Genomic DNA, 21,182 nt, shown 5'->3' on the forward strand with positions numbered 1-21,182 from the left:
CCAAACTCCCTGAGGGACTGAATTTCTGGGTGGAGGGCTGTGGGGACCATGGTCTCGGGGAACATCTAGCTCAATTGTCATGACACAGCTTATAAAGACAATGCTCTACATTCTACCTTGGTGAGTAGTGTCTGGGGTCTTAAAAGCCTTTGAGTGGCCATCTAAGATACTCATCTAAGATAATAGGTCGTGGGGTTGTTAACCAATGTCATAAAACAACATGTGTACTACTGTTTCATGGGAAAGTATTTGTTCTGTAAGCCTTCACCTGAAGTACAATAAAATATTTTAAAAAAAGAATTAAGTCTTGTTAAAGATTTCTTTTTCTTAGCTTTAGAATTCTATATAAAGAAGCCATGCCAGAAATGTTTTGCCCCAACCTGGTTTTTTGTTTGTTTGTTTACTTACTTGTTTAAAAGACAAGCAGACTGATATGCAGAGAGATTAAGCTAAAGTCATTTAATAATAGAGAGTTTAAATATTTCAATTACTCAAAAGTAGACTTTGGAAATACATTGCATGACTCAAAATTCTTTCCATTCTATACTTAATAATACTGAAAGAATCAGTACTTGACCTTTAGTTAAGTAGCCCATATGTAAGTGTCCTATTCTAAATGTTATGAAATGAACCTTAGAATACATTGTTTAGTATTGGGTATTAAATCAATTGGGTATTAAATAAATAAATAAATAACACAGAGACACACACACACACACACACACACACACACACACACACTCTCCTATATATCATCTCAGAAAGTCCTATTGAACCATGTAAAGACTTCAGCCTTCGGTATGGATTACACCTCAAAATAAAGAAAACAAAAATCCTCATAACTGGACCAATAAGCAACATCATGATAAAAAGAGAAAAGATCAAAGTTGTCAAGGATTTCATTTTACTTGAATCAATAATCAACACCCATGGAAGCAACAGTGAAGATATCAAACAATACAATGCGTTGGGCAAATCTGCTGCAAAAGACCTCTTTAAAATGTTAAAAAGTAAAAATGTCACCTTGAAGACTAAGGTGCGCCTGACACAAACCATGGTATTTTCTTTTTTTTTTTAAATTGTGCTTTAAGTGAAAATTTACAATTCAAGTCAGTTTCTCATTCAAAGATTTGTACACACATTGCTATGTGACCCTAGTTGATCTCCCTAAACTGTGACAGCATACTCTTCCTTTCCACCCCGGGTTTCCTGTGTTCATTCAACCAGTACCTGACCCTTTCTGCCTTCTCATCTTGCCTCCAGACAGAAGCTGCCCATTTAGTCTCATGTATCTACTTGAGCTGAGAAGCACACTCCTCATGAGTAGGAGTTTATGTCCCATAGTCCAGTCTAAGCTTTGTCTGAAGAGTTGGCTTTGGGAATGGTTTCAGCTCTGGGCCAACAGAGAGTCTGGGGATCATATCTCCGTGGTCCCTCCAGTCTCAGTCAAACCATTAAGTCTGATCTTTCTACTAGAATTTGAGTTCTGCACCCCACTTTTCTCCTGCTCTGTCAGGGACTCTCTGTTATGTTCCCTGTCAGGGCAGTCATTGGTGGTACACAGGAACCATCTAGTTCTGGCCTCAGGGTGATGGAGTCTCTAGTTTATGTGGTCCTTTCTGTCTCTTGGGTTAATATTTTCCTTGTGTTTTTGGTGTTCTTCATTTTCCTTTACTCCAGGTGAGCTGGGACCAATTGATGCATCTTAGATGGCTGCTCACTACCAAGCCATGGTATTTTCAATCGCCTCATATGCATGTGAAAGCTGGACAATGAATAAGGAAGATCAAAGACAAATTCAAACCTTTGAATTATGGTTGGTGAAGAATATTGAATATATCACGGACTCCCAGAAGAACAAACAAATCTGTCTTGGAAGAAGTACAGCCAGAATGCTCCGTAGAAGCAAGGATGGTAAGACTTTGTTTCACATACTTTGGATGTGTTATCAGGAGGGATGAGTCCCTGTTGAAGGACACCATGCTTGATAAAGCAGAGAGTCGGTGAAAAAGAAGAAGACCTTCATTGATGAGATGGATTAACACAGTGGCTGCCAACAATGGGCTCAAGCATAGCAACAATTGTGAGGATAGGGCAGGACCGGGCAGTGTTTCATTCTGTTGTACATCGGGTTGCTATGAGTTGGAGACTAGTCAACCCCACATAACAACAACAACAATATTATATATGTATATACATATATATATAAATTATGTCTATATATATAATTTATATATATACATATATAATTTATGTATATGTGCATATGAGGATATATATATACATGTATATATACACACACATATATATACACATATATATATATTTTAAGTGAATGATTCTACTTGCTGACCAAATCAAGCAGACCAATGGAAATCACTAGGAGCTACAGTTTAAAAAAATATTTTCTTGATTTTTTTTTTTTTTTTTTTTACTGAAGAATTTATGTTAATCTTCACTGTGTTGCTTTTGTTTGTTTGTTTGCTTTTAAACCAAAGTATCATTAAAAAATTTTGGCTAAAATAGTTTACTTTATGAAAAATTGAACTCAACATTGCTTTGAGCAAGGTTTAAAAGAGTGAAGCTAGATTCCAGCTGATTCTTCTTTCTAGCATACACACATTTGATAGTATCTCCCTTGGTTTATGCAAAATTACTCATTTTTTCTTGTCTCTATTCTGTATCAGATATTTTCATGCAATTACTTTATTTTTCTTGACTTATAAATGCCTATTTTGGTTTTGACTCCATCACTTTTTAAGTAGACCATAATATAATTGGATTTAACTGCAGTTGTTTTTATAATTAATTTTCATGTTTATTTGCTGAATGTATTATGTACACTTTTAAGCAGTTGGCCACATGCAATTAATTGTAGAAGATTTGACCTGATATGCTATTTTTCCTTTAATTAAAACTCGAACTCACTGCTATGATGAAGATTGGCACAGTGGAAAAAGCAAATACTCTAGAAAAGTGTAACTTAACCAGCTTCAATGAAGTGCACTCACTGTGGAAAGAAGTACAAAAAATTAACATCATCTAATATGTATCTTAGGGGCCATGGTGGCACTGTGGCTAAGTGCTCAGCTGCTAACCAAAAGGTCAGCAGTTAAACCCACAAGCTGCCCCACAGAAGAAAGATGTGGCAATCTGCTTCCTTAAAGTTGTACAGCCTTGGAAACCTTATGAGCCAGTTCTACCTTATCCTACAGGTCGCTATATGTCCGAATCAACTAGACGGCAATGGGTTTTTAATATGTTATCTTGTGTACTAGCCAAAAATATGTGTTGGAATCCTAACACCCCAGCTGTGAATGTAATTCCATTTGGGAATAGGGTTTTTTGTTTGTTTGTTTATGTTAATGAGACCACATCAGTGTAAGATGTGTCTTAAACCTACTCACTTTTGAGACATAAAAAGAGTAGGTTAGGCGCAGAGAAATATGCACAGAGGGGAAGATACTTGTCATGTGGAGATAGCCAATGAATCAAGGAAAGCCAGGTCTACAGAAACTGAAAGAAATTTTACCCCAGAAACAACAGAGAGAGACTGTCCCTAGAGCTTGAATTTGGACTTCTAGCTTCCTAAACTGTGAGAAAATAAATTTTTGTTCTTTACAACCACTCATTTGTGGTATTTCTGTTAGAGCAGCACTAGGAAACTAAGACAGCAACTTCTTCAAGGTCCCATCACTTAAGATGGAGCTCTGTACAAACGCAGTCAGCCCTGTTTTAGGGCCCCTGCTTTAAAATCATACTCTGATCATGATATTTTCAATTGCCTCATATGCATGAGTAAGCTGGACAGTGAACAAGGAAGGCAGAAGAAGAGTTGATGCCTTTGAATTAGATGTTGATGAAGAATATTGAATATACCATGGACTGTCAGAAGATCGAACAAAGCTGTCTTGGGAGAAGTACAGCCGGAATGCTCCTTAAAAGGGAGGATGGCAAGACTTCATCTCACTTCGGACACGTTATCAGGAGAGACCAGTCCCTGGAGAAGGGCATCATCTTGGGTAAAGTAGAGGGTCAGCAAAAGAGAGGAAGACCCTCAATGAGATAAATTGACATAGTGGCTGCAACAACGAGCTCAAAGATAGCAACAATTGTGAGGATGGCGCAGGACGGGACAGAGTTTTGTTCTGTTGTATAGAGGGTCCCTATGAGAGGAAACTGACTAGAAGCCACCAAACAACAACAAAAACAACAGCTCTGATCATGGAGGGCGATAAGAGAGCAAACACCATGTATTTCTTCTCTTTTCTGTCTTAAAAATGGAGGTAAAATCCCTGGGAAAAAATGAGATATGCAAGAAGAATTTAACATCTTTAAGTAAAGAATTGTTTTCCAAAATTATTCCAGGAGTAGTTTTTGCAAGACAATACAAAGAATTAAATAAAAATTGGTCTACTTCATGTAATTAAAATAAAAATATGTATGCTTCTCAACATCCATATCCCTTATAATCCTCTCACCCTTATGTTTTCAAAGGCACTTTTATCACATATTGTTATTTACATTAAAGTTTATATATTTCTCCATTACCTGACTCCCTTAATAGAGTGCACTTGGTTTACTAACAAAGTAAAGAGCTGGTACACATTAGTGGCTACTTGTCTTCCCTTACAGACACTATCACTTCAACAAAGGAAATATGTCTAAGAAGAATTTAAGTTACACTAACCCAGGTATTTTCATATTTTTAGAGTAAACAGAATCCAAGAGTAAATATGCAAAAATCAGTCTTGAAGCCAGTAATAACAACATGATATCTGTAAATGAATGGTTATTAGTATTTTTTTTTTACATCAAAATTAAAAAATAGAAAACCTTTCTATAAGGCCATGGGACAGATAAAAACAGAAGAAGTCTAATTGCAATATATCCTGTAATGGAATCACAATCTGTGTAGAAGCTGATCAAGGTTAATTTGAGTCACATCAATTTGAATTAATGTGGCTTTTGCAGAATGAACAGCACCTTAGTGCCAACATGATCAATTAGTACCTTTAATTCCATACATCCGCCTGGAAAGGTTAGATGTATTAGTTATCAAGATAACATTTCAGAATGCAAATCCATGTTGCTTCATTTCCTCTAAGCCTCCTCACCTGAGCACCTGGAAATGCTCAGGACAGATGTGTCTTGGAATGATATCATCCATAATAAGAAGCCAGAAAGGGTGTATGAAGAAAAACACAACTGGATTTACTCAAAAGACAAAGTTTCCCTGTTTATCAATGCTGTACCCACCTCAAACCAAACCCACTGCTATCAAGTTGATTTCAACTTATAATGACTCCATAGGGTTTCCAAGGCTGTAAATCTTTGGAAGCAGACTGCCACAACTTTCTCCCACAGAGTCACTGGTGGTTTCGAACCACCAACCTTTTGATTAGCAGCCCAATACTTTAACCGCTATGCCACCAGAGCTCCTTCAGTGATGTACAAACTGGTTCACATTACCCAGGTAAGTCAAAATTATAATTCAGAAGAAGTAACTGGCTATGTTAGGCATGTAGTCAAATGTTACCCATATATATGTCAAACTGACTTACACTTAAAAGGTTTTAAGAACCATTTACTTCAATTTCATTATTTTATAGATTAAAATATAATGCAGCCCAGAAAATGTAAGTACTTTGCTTAAAGTCATACAACAAAACTGGACCAAAAGTCAGATCCTAAGACCACGCGTTATACTGTATAACCTCTGCTGATTTAGATGTTTCACATTATTAACACATACACAGACATACACACAAGGCTTACTGTAAAGGCATTTTAGAGTGATTCTATCAATTATTGTGGTATCAGTGACCATCTTAGCAACAAACCCTCAGGACCCTTGGCTAGCTTGTGTTGACTATGGGTATGCAAAGGAAGGCTTCTAGAACAGGACTAAGATTTAGCTATGTGATGTCAGTTGATTACAAAGATGGAGGCCTACAATCCAGGGGTTCCCATTTTTGTATTTCTTTATCCCTTATAATGAAGTACTCTGGTGGTGCAGTGGTTAAATGCTTGGCTTCTAACTGAAAGGTCAGTGGTTTGAACCCACCAGCTGTTCCACAGGAGAAAGATGTGGCAATCTACTTCCATAAAGATAATAGCCTTGGAAACCTTGTGGGGCAGTTCTACTCTATCATGTAGGGTTGCTAAGAGTCGAAATCATCTTGATGGCAATGGGTAATGTGATCCCTTATAATGATATATTTATCACATTGTACTGAAATGATTTGTGACTGCCTTCCTACCAGACTGTAAGCAGCAAGAACATGATCCGTTCTTAATTATCCTTGTGTCATCGGCTTTTAAAACATGTCTGGCAAAACAAGCATTCAATAAAAGACTGCCAAACTAAATTTTTTTAAGTGTTGAAATGGAAGAAACCTGATTTTCCAAGATATTCACAAGGCAGATTGAGGAAAGTTGAGTTTGGGAATACGGACACCCACACAAAACTTATGGTAACAATGTAACTAGAATATTTAATGAAAAAATTAACAATAAAATGAAAGAATGAGACACAGAATGCCCAGTCGTTTGCACTGTATTGCTGTCACTGGGGATATATGAGAAATTTGATTCTACTTTATTTTATTCCTGCTTTATTTAGAATAACTCATTCTGGTTCATTTAATGTGTGTATATACACACAAGCATAGAAATGTTTATATTGGGCATTTGTTTGTAAGTATTTATGAATGAAACTTCTCACCGTTGGAAATTTTCACAAATCTAGTACTCTGGGAAATGTAAGAAAGGCAAATATTGCATGGAATTAAATTTTCCTGAGGGCAAAATCTGAAGATTGAAACTTTTAGAGGGGAAACTATGCATCAAAATCCACAATCTGAATAGGTATATTTGAAGCATGTGGGAGCCTAGTCTTCCTTCCAGCATTTTCATCTGTGTCTTATTTCCTTTCCTTTCCTCACTATTAGAAATACTTGCAAGCTTGTTGAAATAATTAATACAAATGAACTGTTTCAAAGCAGCAAACTGACTCTGTATAAAACCACTTCTTGAAAATGTTTTATAAATACCGTTTAATACTTTTTTTCTTTCTCTCTTTAAAATGGCAGAGGTCATGGCAGAAGCTAAGTCTGGCTTCCTCATCCCGTGTAAAGGTATGTGAGAAAGAGAAATAAGCGTCTGGAAATGACAGTTCTCTTGTATTGAAATAAATCTTTTGTCAATGAACAGGGAACCTATAAAACTCATGCTTTTTTTAACTGAAAAAGAATTACAAATAATAAATATTTTCTAGGTGGTTGGAACCCACCCAGTGGCTATATGGGGGAAAAGACCTGGCGATCTGCTCCTGTAATGATCACAGCCTAGAAAACCCGATGGGGCAGTTCTAGTCTGTCACATGCGGTCGCTATGACTCAGAATCCACTCTAAGTCACTTAACAACAATAATAGGCACACTTAAAGAAACTTTCATGTGTTAAAGAATTGCCTAGCTACAACAGAATTTTCTTTTCAACTAGGAATCACAATGAGGAATAGATCAGCTGCTACTTTTCCTGTTTTAGCAGTAGGTTTGTTTATACTTATCAGGATTTAAGTTGTTAGTTTGTCAATTAATTTCATTAGCTTTTTATTTCTGTTCGTTATGTTGAAGTCTAGGAGAAAGGTCTATTTGAAATGTGTCCCCAGAGATATCCTTCTTACTAGAAAATCACTTTAATGTGAAATCTATTTGCTAGACACAGATATATGAACACAATAAATAAACTTATAATGTCTTCCAATCTTCCATATGCATAAGTCACATGGTTAGAAACCTTATAGTGGAGGAAGGAAAAAAAGGCATCCAAAGGGAATATTTGTCTTTAGGTTTTATTAGTGGAGCAGGAATTGTTAAACAGACTAAAAGCAAAGTAAGATGGGAAGGCTAGGCCCTTCCCACACAATTGGTAAAGAGAGGTGAATGGAGCAACTAAAAGTACATACTCCTTTTTACAAACCAGTCACCAAAGGAAAATGGGAAATGGAGGGAACATGCCTAGGAGAAGGAGTCCCTGGGTGACGCAAACAATTAAAGAGCTTGGCAAAGGTCAGTTGTTAGATTCACCCAGAGGCTCCTGGGAAGAAAGGCCTAGTGATCTACTTTTGAAGAATCAGCCATTGAAAACCCTAAGGAGCACTGTTCTACACTGATACACATGGGGTCACCATGAGTTGGAACCGACTCAATGGCAGCTAGTTTGGTTTTTACCAAGGAGGGGACTATTCCCTGAAAATAGTCCCTGTAGTTGGTACATGGGAAAATGTAGGACTGGACAATGAGATGGATAATGTTGCTACCTCTCAAACACCAACTCTCAGACATTGACCATGACAGTCAGTCTCATGGTCAAATGTTCATCTTTGAAAGTATTCCAAACATAATTACTTATTATAAAACAAAATAAGCACCATTTTTAGAACTGTGTTTCACTAACATGAATGTTTCATTACATTACTAGGAAGAGATGTTAGTGTTATAAAAAATATCATGAAAACATCTTTTAGCAAACACTAGCCTGTGAATTTAAAATATTGACATGTAGTGTTGAAATATGTTGACACAAAACTTGCTAAAATTAAAAATGTAACAGATACTCATATGCATTTTATTTAGCTGAATGTCTTTTTTTTCCCGTTAACTTGCGTCCAAAGAACAATTTGGAGTTTTTATCTATTTCCTGTCACTCCCATTTAATAATTATGTCTAGTGTTTGTTCATCTTAGCAAATTTCATATTCATTAATGCAAATAGCCTATCTTTATTTACAGAACTCTAACAAATGTTAGAGTAAACTATTTGTTGCTTCGTTCCATTAAATGTGATCGCTGTTCATATCTCTGCGGTTAATATTCTATTTAAGCACACTAAGTTTATATATGTATCTGTGTTTATGTATACATACAAATAAACATATATGTGTATATGTGTGAGTCTGTGTGTATATATATTTATTTCATAAATCCCAATTGGAGAACATGACATAGCTTATGTAACCAGATGTAGTGAACACAACAGCATCCTGCAAGCAACATGTGTATCTCATGTCTCTTGTATACAAAACTTACACTCTTGTACACAAATTCTAAGTATATAATATGGTGTTCACGCAACTTCTAAATCACATACTGTCCTACTTCACAGTATATATCATGGATGTTAAGTGACACTTGACTGTATTTACTTCTTGTGTCGGTATAAGAAGTGTAACCTCTTGAGTCTAAGTTTACTAATCTTTAAATTAGAGAAAATCAAACTTACTTCATTTGCTTCTAGTGATGATTAAATTTATAAGAAACAAGATCTAACAGATATTAGGTGCTTAATAAATAGTGTACTCTCCTCTTGTATTTTTCAACAGATGCATAGTGTTAGCTGAGTATTTTTCAGCTAGGAAGGGAATATAAACCAGTGGAAAGGAACAGGACTTTTCTGTTGGGGAAAGCAAGGTTCAGATCCTAATCTGTGCCTTAGATTTAACCTAGATGATCTTTCTGAAGTCTCAATTTTCATATCAATAAAATATGTTTCTAATTTTCTACTACATGAGAATGTTAAGATAATTAGTAAGGTAGTTTATCCAATTTATTACTCAGCACATAGTTATAAAAATAAGAGCATGTTACATTTATCCAGAATTTACTTTATGGAAACACTGGACTGAACACTTTATATTCATTATCTCGTTTAAATTCAATTATTTCATCATTATTATCTTTAGTCCTTTATTAAGTTCATTAAATTATTTAAGGCAATTCTTTAGAAACTTCTGCAGTGATGGAAGTGTTTTCCTTTCTGGGGTTGTCCAATATGTTAGATACTGGCCACATGTGGCTAGTGAGAACTTGAAATGTGGCTAATACCATTGAGGATTTAATTTTTTTAATTTAAAATTAAATTTAAATAGCCACATGTGACTAGTGACTACTGTATTGAACAGCATAACGTTAATCTATACAGATATAAAACCAAGTTTATGGCTGTAGAATCAAACTTAAGTTGGGGTTTTACTCTAAGGTCAGAAACATTAAAAATGCGTACTATGCAATACTGCACTTATTCTTATGTTATTCTGTTAAATATTGTTTAGTGTATGTCAGTGCTAGCCTCCTTAGTTTTACTGTGAATGTCTTCCAGGTAGAAGCTACTTCCCCGCCATCCCCGTCCCTTCCAGCTATAGGCCTATAGAGGAAGTCTTTGTACAATCCAGCCCAGCTGGGCAGCGAGGCTTCCTTCCCATTTGCTATATGACAATGCTTTCCTCATCTGTGGAATTTGGGAACTGATAAAAAGCTACCGTGGTTTAGGCTATTAGATTCCCAGGATATAATTTAATAACATATTATTTATATTATGCACTGTACTAAGAGAATTTATACTTTTTTTTTTTTTTAACTTTTTAAGTTCTCTATTAAGGAATAGAGGGTGACTACTTCTTAGTGGCCCAAATGAGCAAAACAAACAAACAAAAAAGTTAAAACTGAAAGCAATCATTGTTAATCATTTATGGATTTAAAAGAACATATACTCTAAGAAAAATTTGGTCCACAGAGCTTGACTGGGATCAAACTTTCTTTTTTGTTTGTATAAAATGGGAGAGATCTCAAATACCTTTGAAACCGTTAAACAGAGCATTTATGAAGAAAGGGCAGAGAATTTAGCAGGAGCTGTTGTCTTTAGCAAATAAAATTAATAAAGAGATTTTGCCTCCAAACCTTTCTAACTGATGCCTTCTTTTAATGACACGACACACTGTTCACTCACTATTTTAAAAACTCCTGTTAGTTGTCTTGGAATTGGCTCCAATTCATGGCACCCTTATGAGTGAGAGAACAAAACATTGCCGTGTCCTGCACCATCCTCACTATCTTTAGTAGGTTTCAGCCCATTGTTCCAGCCACATTGTCAATCAGCTCATGGAGCATTTCCCTTCTTTTCAGTGACCTTCTACTTTACCAAACACGATGTCCTTTTCTAGTGTTTGGCCTTTCCTGATAATGTGTCCAAAGTAAGCAAGATGAAGTCCCATCATCCTTATTTCTTTTTCTTTTAACTTTTTTTTTATTGTACTTTAGATGAAGGTTTACAGAACAAATAGTTTCTCATTAAACAGTCACTACACATATTGTTTTATGACATAGGTTAACAACCCCAAGACATATCAACACTCTCCCTTCTCGACCTTAGAGGACCTCTCTTTACCTGAAAATATACACAGCCAAAGTTACATCATTTCAAAAATTTCTACATGTACAATTCAGTGACATCAATTACACTCTCCCCCTTGTGCTGCTATTTTCACTATCCTTTTCCAAATTATTCCATAACTATTATCTTCAACTCACTGCCCTCTAGGCTTCCCATCAAATCTTTTGAGTTGCTATTGTCAGTTTGATTTCACATAGATAATTCCTGTTTGTTTTTTTTTTTTTTGGTACCTTAGACGAAGGTTTGCAGAACAAATATTTTCTCATTAAACAGTTAGTACACATATTGCCCTATGACAATGGTTAACAACCTCACCACCTGTCAACACTGTCCCTTCTCATCCTTGGGTTCCCTATCGCCAGTTTTTCTGTCCCCTCCTGCCTTCTAGTCCTTGTCTCTGGACTGCTGTGCCTCATTAGTCCCATTTTGTTTTATGAGGCTGTCCAATCCCTGGCTGAACGGTGAACTTCGAGAGTGAATTCACCTCTGAGCTAAAAGGGTGCCCAGGGGCCATACTCTCAGGATTTCTCCAGTCTGTCAGGTCACTAAATCTGGTCTTTTTTGTGTAAGACTTTTGTTCTACGTCCTTTTCCAGCTCTGTCCAGGACCCTCTACTGTGATCCTGGTCAGAGTAGTCAATGGTGGTAGCCGGGTACCATCTAGCTGTACTGGACTCAGTCTGGTGGAGGCCATGGTAGCTGTCGTCCATTAGTCCCTTGGACTAATCTTTTCCTTGTATCTTGTTCTCTTCATTCTTTCTTGTTCCCGAAGGCATGAGACCAGTGTAGCATCTTAGATGGCTTCTCACAGGCTTTTAAGACCCCAGACGCTACTTACCAAGGTAGAATGTAGAACATTGTCTTTATAAACTGTGTTATGCCAATTGAGCTAGATGTTCCCAGAGACCATGGTCCCCACAGCCCTCCGCCCAGCAATTCAGTCCCTCAGGGAGTTTGAAAGTGTCTATGGAGCTTCCATGACCTTTCCTTGTACAAGTTGTGCTGGCTTCCCCAGTATTGTGTGCTGTCGTACCCTTCACCAAAGTTACCACTAATCTATTGTCTGTTTAGTCCCCCCCCCATCCCTCATAACTGGTAAAGATTGTTTCTTTTTGTGTGTAAACTTTTACATGAGTTTTTACAGTAGAAGTCTTATACATAAATTTGTCCTTTTGTGATTCTTATTTCACTCAGCATAATGTCCTCCAGTTTCATCCGTGTTATGAGATGCTTCACAGATGCATTATTGTTCTTTATCTTTGCAAAATACTCCATTGTGTGTATGCACCTTAGTTTATTTATCCATTCATCTGTTGATGGGCACTTAAATTGTTTCTATCTTTTTGCTATTGTGAACAGTGCTGCAATGAATATGGGTGTGCATACGTCTATTCATGTGACGTCTCTTATTTCTCTAAGATATGTTCCTAGGAGTGGGATTGCATTTTGTAGTGCTTTTATTTGTGGTGCTGACGTTTTCTTTGTTCCTCTTACTCTCCTGTGCTGAGTGCCTTTTGTATTGTGGATTTTTTTTTTTTCATTTCTTCTGTTTTTGTAAGTTTTGTTTTTACTGAGACTTTATGTTTTTCTTCTTTGTTTTCATGAGTAGGTTTGTTAACTTTCTTTGTGGTTACCTTCAGATTTACCCTTATCTTCCTAGATTTGAACCAGTCTATTATTACTTGGTATCGCCTTGCCTTCCTCTCCATTAGAAGGTTCTATGCCTACACCATTTATTCCTTCTTTTATTGTTCTGATGCCGTTGTCATGTACAGATTAACCTCTCTGGTTCCCTGTTGTAATTCTTTTGGTTTTGCATAGTCCTTAAGAGTTCATTTCCTAGGTTGGTATCTGGCTAGTACAATCTTGTGTCCTATATTCAGCCTGTGGTCTGATGTTGTTTGTTCTCAGATCAAAGGACTCCCTTTAAAAAGTCTCGTAAGTTTGGTTTGGTTTTTACATAGTCCCTTAATTTCTGTTTATCTGGAAATGACCTTATTTCACCATCATATTTGAATGAGAGTTTTGCAGGATATATTATTCTTGGCTGGCAATTTTTTTTCTTTCAAGGTTTTATACATGTCATTGCATTGCCTTCTTACCTACATGGTTTCTGATGAATAATCTGAGCTTAGTCTTATTGTTTCTCCTCTGTACGTGACTTTTTGTTTTTCTCAAGCTGTTCTCAGGATTCTTTGTTTGTCTTTAGTTTTAGCGAGTGTGATTATGATATGCCTTGATGATTTTCTTTTGGGTTTTATACTATATGGGATTTGTTGAGTTTCTTGGATGGTCAGCTTTTCATCTTTCATGATATTGGGGAAGTTTTCTGTCAGCAGTTCTTCAATGATTCTCTCTGTTTTTTCCCCCGTTCTGGAACTCTGATCACTCACAGATTTTTCTTTTGATTGTATCCGACATAATTCTCAGGTTTCTTCATTTTTCTTCATTCTTTTTTCTGATTTTTCCTCAAAAGGACATGTATCCAAGTGTTTGTCTTCAATTTCGCTGATCCTATATTCCATCGTTTCAAACCTGCTCCTCAGCCCTTCTATAAAACTGTCCATTTCTGAAATCTTGTTGTTTATCTTTTGGATTTCCAGTTGTTGTTTTGTATGATTTCTAGTTGTGAATTTATTTTAGCATTTTGTTCCTGCATTATTTTCTTGAATTCTTACATTTTTTTGTCTGTATTTTCTATGAATTTGTCTGCCTTTTCCATGAATTTGTCTATTTTTTCCTCATTTTTATCTGCTGTTTGCTTAAACTCTAGGATAATTCTGAATATTAGGGATTTGAATTCCCTATCAGTTAGGTCTAGTGCCTTTTCCTCTACTGGAAGGTCATCTGGTGTTTTATTTTGGATGCCTACTGGAACAATCCTATCCTGTTTCTGTAAATGTTCTGATATTGTCTGCGTTCTTCAGGGCATTCAGTGGTTATTTTCCTTGTTTATTGATTGTAGATTTGTTTGTTTCATCCTGCTTTCTTGTTTTATTTGGTTATGTCTGAGCAGATGGGCTGTACGTTTTTGGTGTTTGCTTGTCTGTGGGCACGATACTTTTCACCTTGTTCTCCAATGGGCAGGGTCAGTCACTCAGGTATGGTACAGCAGGGCAGGTCCACCTAAAGGGGAGTTGCTGGGATGGGTTGTTTGTGGCATGTACCAGGGCTGACAGTGAAGACTGGGAATCAGTGCAGGGCAGCTTCCAGTAGGCCGTGACCATGATGCTTAGGAGTGTGATGTTCAGCGCACAGAGCAGGTAGGCAGGAAGGAGGGGGTAGATTTTGATGTGTGGAGCTAAGATGGGTATGGGAAAGAGGAGAGAGAGGAGAGAGGAACAGGAGCCAAAAACATACACACAAACAATAAAGAGTGCTAAGGGAGCTTGTTATTGGAGTGGAGAGATGAGAGATTGAGAAATGAGGAAAAAGAAAAAAAGGTAAAAGAAAAAAATGAATAAATCGAGAAACTGGAAATGAAGAAAGACAAAAATGGAATAAGAGAGAGAAAAAAAAACAAAACAAAGAAACAAAAAAACCAAAACCAATTAAAAAAAAACAAGAAAAAAGAAATGCCCCCAGGAACGTCAGAGTAGGGGAGTAGCTTCCAAGCCGCACAGTATTGTCTGGTTAGAAGGGGCTCCCAAGCCAAGAAAAGAAAAAGAAAACAAAGAAACAAATCAAAACAGAACAAATCAGAGCAAACAAACAAACAAAGACACCCTGGGGGTCCTACCAGCGAGGCGCACAGGCTGGGAAGCAGTTTCACAGTCATTCGGTGTTTCTCAGCCTTTTAGGAAGAGGCAAAGATGGTGCTGGTGAGAGATAATGAAGAAATCTTAAGAAGCAGAAAAAAGCAACACCAGCAGCCAACAAAAGGCACTCAGGGAGCCGGCCAGTGCAGGCAGGTGGAATCCAAGCAACACCGGTGTGCTTCCTGTTCAAGTGACTGTTGCTGCAGGAGGCAGAGGAGGCAAAATGGGGTGAAGAAAGGTGGGGGTGGGAAAGCCTATATCGCTGGTTACCAGTTGTTCTGTCTCCTGCTAGAAGCTCTGTGAAGCTGCTTTCTCATATACCCTGTTCACTGATCTCTGATAGGAGTCCAGGATGGCGGATCTGTGCTGCGGTAGCTGAAAGGGGACCTCTGCTTGTATCTCTCCTAGCTCTCAGTTCTCAGTCAGTTTCTTATTCCATTTGGTGCTTGGCTGAATTCTTTATCTCTTCATCTGATGGTTAGGGTTTCAGGATTGATGTGTGACTCTGTTTGACTTAGTTTTTCTGATCTTTGCTGCAGAGGGACGGCATGGTGCTTCTGACTATAGCACCATGTTGCCTGAAAGTCCTCATCCACATTTTTAAGGAATATTTTGTCTGTACTTCCTCCAAGATGGATTTGTTTGTTCTTCTGGTAGTCCATGGTATATTCAATATTCTTCGTCAACACCACTATTCAAATGTAGCCATTCTCCTTTGATCTTCCTTTTTCATTGTCCAGCTTCCCCGTGCATGTGATGCTATTGAAAATGTCATGGCTTGGGTTAGGTGCACCTTAGTCATCAAAATGAAATATTTGCTTTTTAATACTTTAAAGAATTATTTTGCAGATTTGCCCATGCAATATGTTTTTTGATTTTTCTTTGACTGCTGCTTCCGTGAGCATTGATTGTTGATCCAAGTATAATGAAATCCTTGACAACTTGTATTACTTCACTACTTATCAATATGTTTAAGGAGCCCTGGTGGCGCAATGGTTAAAGTGATCGGCTGCAGTTCCAAACCACCGGCGGCTTTGTGGGAGAAAGATGTGGCAGTCTTCTTCCATAGAGATTTACAGCCTTGGAAGCCCTATGGGTTCATTATGAGTTGGAATCGACTCAGTGGCAGTGGTTTGGGTTTGGTATCATGTTTATTGGTCCAGTTGTGTGGATTTTTGTTTTCTTTATGTTTGAGTGTAATCCATACTGAAGGCTATAGTCTTTGACCTTTACTGGTAAATGCTTCATCTTCGTGTGTCATCTGCATATTGCAGGTTGTTAATGAGTATTCCTCCAATCATGACGTCACATTCTTAATATAGTTCACCTTGCTGGATTATTTGTTCAGCATACAGATTGAATAAGTAATGTGAAAGGATATAATACTGCCACACACTGTTTAAAAATAACCTATAAATTAATGGGTGAGGTTTCTAGCTAGAAGAAGTAATTGTGCCTTAATCTTTGACCAACATTTACCTAAAACAAACTCTTACTTAATATTTAGAAATTCTTATAGAACATAAAACTTTGGTAGAGATTATTCAATCCAAACTCACTTCTAGTAAAGAGAAGAGATTGGGTCCCATAAAAGTAAACATACTTGAATGATACCAAGCTGGTTAGTTGCAGAATAAGAATGACCACACATATTTTTTCTCAGTTAACTGTTCTTTCTAAGTCATGCTGATGGACATAAACATTATGCTTGGAACAATACTATGTATTTGAGGGCTATATAACTTTGAATGTACTAATAATGTACAGTAAATAAGCAAGATAAATTTTGTAAAATAGAAAATTGTTGGAAATTACTTTGAAGACTTATCTACCCTTAAATTATTCAAGATTATCATATGCTCTAAATATAGAACATCATAATCCTATGACCCTATTGTTATTAGAAGACATAATACTTGTCATTTTTCAAATAATTATCCAAGTTTATAAACAACTTGCAGAAAATCCAACTGAATTCCACCATAAAATTATTAGGCCTGCTAAAAATATGATTTTATAATTTTCTTAAGCAATATTTTGAATCTGACAGCATATACCAAACTTTGATCAACATTTTCAACTGTTGTACTGACAATGGACAGAGAATGGGAGAATCCTTCTCTACTGTTCTAAAAGGCTCTTGCGTATACATTTCCACACTGTGTTAACAAGTGTCATAGAAACACATAAAAACTATGCTAATAGGTGTTATAGAAACATAGAGAGAGAGAGAGAGAGATTGCTCAAATTAGCCTTCCCAGCTGCTCGAAGAGGTTTTATGGGCTTTCCAGGCTATGCAGGTGAAATCACTAATATTTTGTCAAGCGATTTCCCTCTAGGGTCCTCAGCATCATATGGTCATCTGATCCAGTTTTATTTTCAGCAGAAGTATTGATTCTGATCAGACAAACGATCATATATGGAACATGGGCCAGGGAACAGCTGCATCTGGCTAGATGGCACATTTAAATTTTATTCTTTGCTGATAGAATATAAGATTTTATATTTAATTTGACTTTTACAGATTAATAAAGTATGAATACACATATCATTCATCTATAATTTTACAGATTAATAAAATATGAGTACACAATAACATATTTTGTGTTACTGAAATTTTTGAAAAATAGACTTGTTTTTAAAGCCTGTGGAAAGTGCTATGATATTTATAATTCTGATTTAGATAAAAATAAAATATCTATTTAATGCTTGCATTGAGTTAGTTACTGAAATTAAGAACTACTTTCTATAAGATGGCATATAATATGGCCTAGTTACAGAGTAATTTGACCAGTTTATTTAGCATGTGGGTCATATCACACACTTGTATGATGATGGAGATAAAGATACTTTCAGGAAAGAACTTGAGAGGTGATGCAAAGCAAGAGTCAGTCTTTAATATCCCAATCTTGTGACTCCCCAAATATGTAAATGATGCAGTTCTTATGTACAAGCAACATATATCCAGAGTCATCATTTCATTCTTTCAACAAGTGTTGACTGAGTGCTCACCATGCACAAACACTGTGCCAGCAGTTCAGGGGACACAGCAGAGAGACCCCATGCGGTAACATGCAGGTAGTTACACAGCTACTGAATGTTGTTGTTGTTGATAGGTGCCGTTCAGTCAGTTTCAACTCATAGTGACCCTATGTACAGCAAAACAAAACACTGCCCAGTCCTGTGTCATCCTCACAATCATTGCTGTTTGAGACCATTGTTGTAGCTAAGTGACAAAGTATTAAGGAGAGTAGAGAACATTTATGATCTGATGTGTCTACGTATCTTCTTAACCAGCATCATGTTTTATCACTATCCATGTAAATTCTAAATTTTACACTACTTGCGTCCTATATACACCATATTTTTTCACTATTTTCTATGCCTGCTGACTGAGCTCTAAATACACCAGGTCTCTTTTTCTATTTGCCTTGTCTTTTAGCGAACATTTGTATAGTTTCTTAGGGCTGCCAGGTGCCATTGAGTGGGCTCTGACTTATAGTGACCCTATGTATAACAGAACGAAACACTGCCCCGTCCAGCACCATCTTCACAATTGTTGTTATGCTTGAGCCTGTTGTTACAGCCACTGTGTCAATCCATCTAGTCGAGGGTCTTATGCTTTTCGGCTGACCTTCTACGTTACCAAGCATGATGTCCTTCTCCAGCGACTGGTCCCTCCTGATAACATGTGCAAATTATGTGAGACAAAGTCTTGCCATTATTGCTTCTAAGGAGCATTCTGCTTGTACATCTTCCAAGACAGATTTGTTCATTCATGATACATTCTGTGAAATAAGACATTATGTGATTTGGACATTGTACAAATACCTTATTATATACAGGCAATCCCCGGGTTACAAATGTCCAAATTACATAGAACCTGTAGTTATGAACCAACACCCTAAAGCCTGTTGCAGGTTATAGATGTACTGTAGTATTATACACCTGGCAGCACAATCACTTTGCATACGAGAAACATGAGATGTACGTGTTTCGTGCAGGAAGCTGTTGCTTTAGCTATGTCCAGTTACATCTGCTACATCCTGTTCTCTGATGGAGATTTCTGAACTTACGAGGCCACGGACGTATATGTGGTCATATGTTGCCCCAACTTTATGAGACCATACACAGCAAAAGCTGGAAGTCAAATGGTGATTTTTATTAAAGACCAGCCTATGCCTGCTAATCTCCAATTTGGTATACTCTCTGATGAATACTAGAATTGAGAACGTGGCTTCGACTTTAATGCAAAACAAAGCTTCTTATTTCACCCTTCGAATAAAACTCTGTTTTAACCAACTGCCCAATTAAAGACAGTTGGATCAATGTTACGTTTATGAAACAACTTGCCCACCCAGTTATAGACTGATAAGAAGTGAGTAGAGACCAAGCTTGGACTCTCAAAAACTCACTATTCAATGTGTCTTCTTCATGAGGTGAGTCTGTGGTAGGCCTATCCTAGTTTCTTCTCCCACTCTTGTAGCTTCTCAGCCAGTAATTTGTTTCTTAGAATTGTCTGGGTCAGCAACTGGATGTCAGAACTGCATCAGTTAGATCAGCCACTTCTCTCTTTTGGGAAAAAATCCATAAGGGATGGATAGGTCTCCCGGAAGTGCACACTCCAAATTGGTCTCACATTGTGGTGGGAACAATGGGAAGAATAGAAGTGTTCTGTTATGGAAACCTCATGGTATACAGAGGGCCCAAATGAAAAAGGGGAGGTACTACATAAATAAAAGCTTTGCATTTCTGGTCAGAGGATAGTAATTAAAGAACATTACTCTATGAACAACACAATTAGCTATGCATCTTAGAAATATCGCTCCAATAGTAGTGTGGGGGGAGGATTAAAGGCACTATAACAATGAGAGCGAGTCCAGTTGAGAACTAAAGCAGAGGAGAAACAGTAGCTAACTCTTACTGAGCACTTGTTCTATGCCATATATCATTCATTATAAGACTTGTATATATATTAATCCATTAAAGCAGCACAATCATATGAGTCAGAGTCCCATATTATGTCAATTTTACAGGTTAGAAAAAGGGCATATAAAAGTTATATAATGTGCTCAAAGTCACATAAGCTCATGATAGTGAAGATGGAGAGAAAAGATGGATTTGTAAGATGTGTATAGGGAAAATAATTTAAAAAATCAAAATAAAAAACTAACAGGATTCAATAACTATTTTGGTTCCTATTTTCAATATCTTTTTTCTGGACATTTTCAGCAGCTCAGTGTATTATATCCTCCCATCTGTGATTACTCTTACCTGATTGTTGTTGTTGGTTGCTGTCCAGTCGATTCTGACTCGTGCAACTCCGTGTGTTGTAAACTTCGCTCCACAGGGTTTACAAGGCTGTGGCCTTTCAGAAGCAGATTGCCAGGTCTATCTTCTGAGGTAACTCTGGGTGGGCTCTGACCTTTTGGACAGTAGTCGAGCGCTTAACTTTTTGTGCCGTCCAGGGACTTCTGTTAACCTGTTTAATCTTCTCAAAATATAGCTCCAGTCATGCTATACTTTCACTCAGTAATATGGAGAGCAATCTATTACCAGTGGAATAAAATCAGGCTCACCACGAAAGTAGGTTATCCTAGATCTGATCCCCACCTACTCTTCTAGCTTTATTTCTTCCCAATCCTTGTCCAGACGTATATATTTTATACTACAATGAACACTTATACTCAAACACACACACGCTCAACAGCTTTATTGAGATATAATTCCTGTGCCATACAATTAACCCATTTAAAATATACAGTGCAATAGATTTTAGTCCTATTCATCAAGTTGTTCAGCTATCACAACAATCAATTTTACAACATTTTCCTCACTCCAGAAATAAATCAAGTACACACTAGCAGTCACACTCCCTTCACGAGCCCTCCTCCAGCTAGCCCTAGGCAACCACTAATATACTTTCTAGTTCTATAGAATTGCCTACTCTGGAGATTTCATATAAATGAAATCACACAACATGCAACATAATGTTTTCAAGGTTAATGCATGTTGCAACACTTATCAGTACTTCATATAATTATTGCTGTTTTTTGCAGAATAATATTCCATTGCACAGATGCACCACATTTGTTTATCCATTCGCCTACTGATGAACATTTTTCCCCAAAATGTAGCTATTAAGAGTATGCTGCTATGATCATTCTTTTTTTTTTTTTTTTTTAATATTTT

This window comes from Trichechus manatus, unplaced genomic scaffold (assembly GCF_000243295.1).
Source record: "Trichechus manatus latirostris isolate Lorelei unplaced genomic scaffold, TriManLat1.0 scaffold00237, whole genome shotgun sequence".
Taxonomy (NCBI): Eukaryota; Metazoa; Chordata; class Mammalia; order Sirenia; family Trichechidae; genus Trichechus; species Trichechus manatus.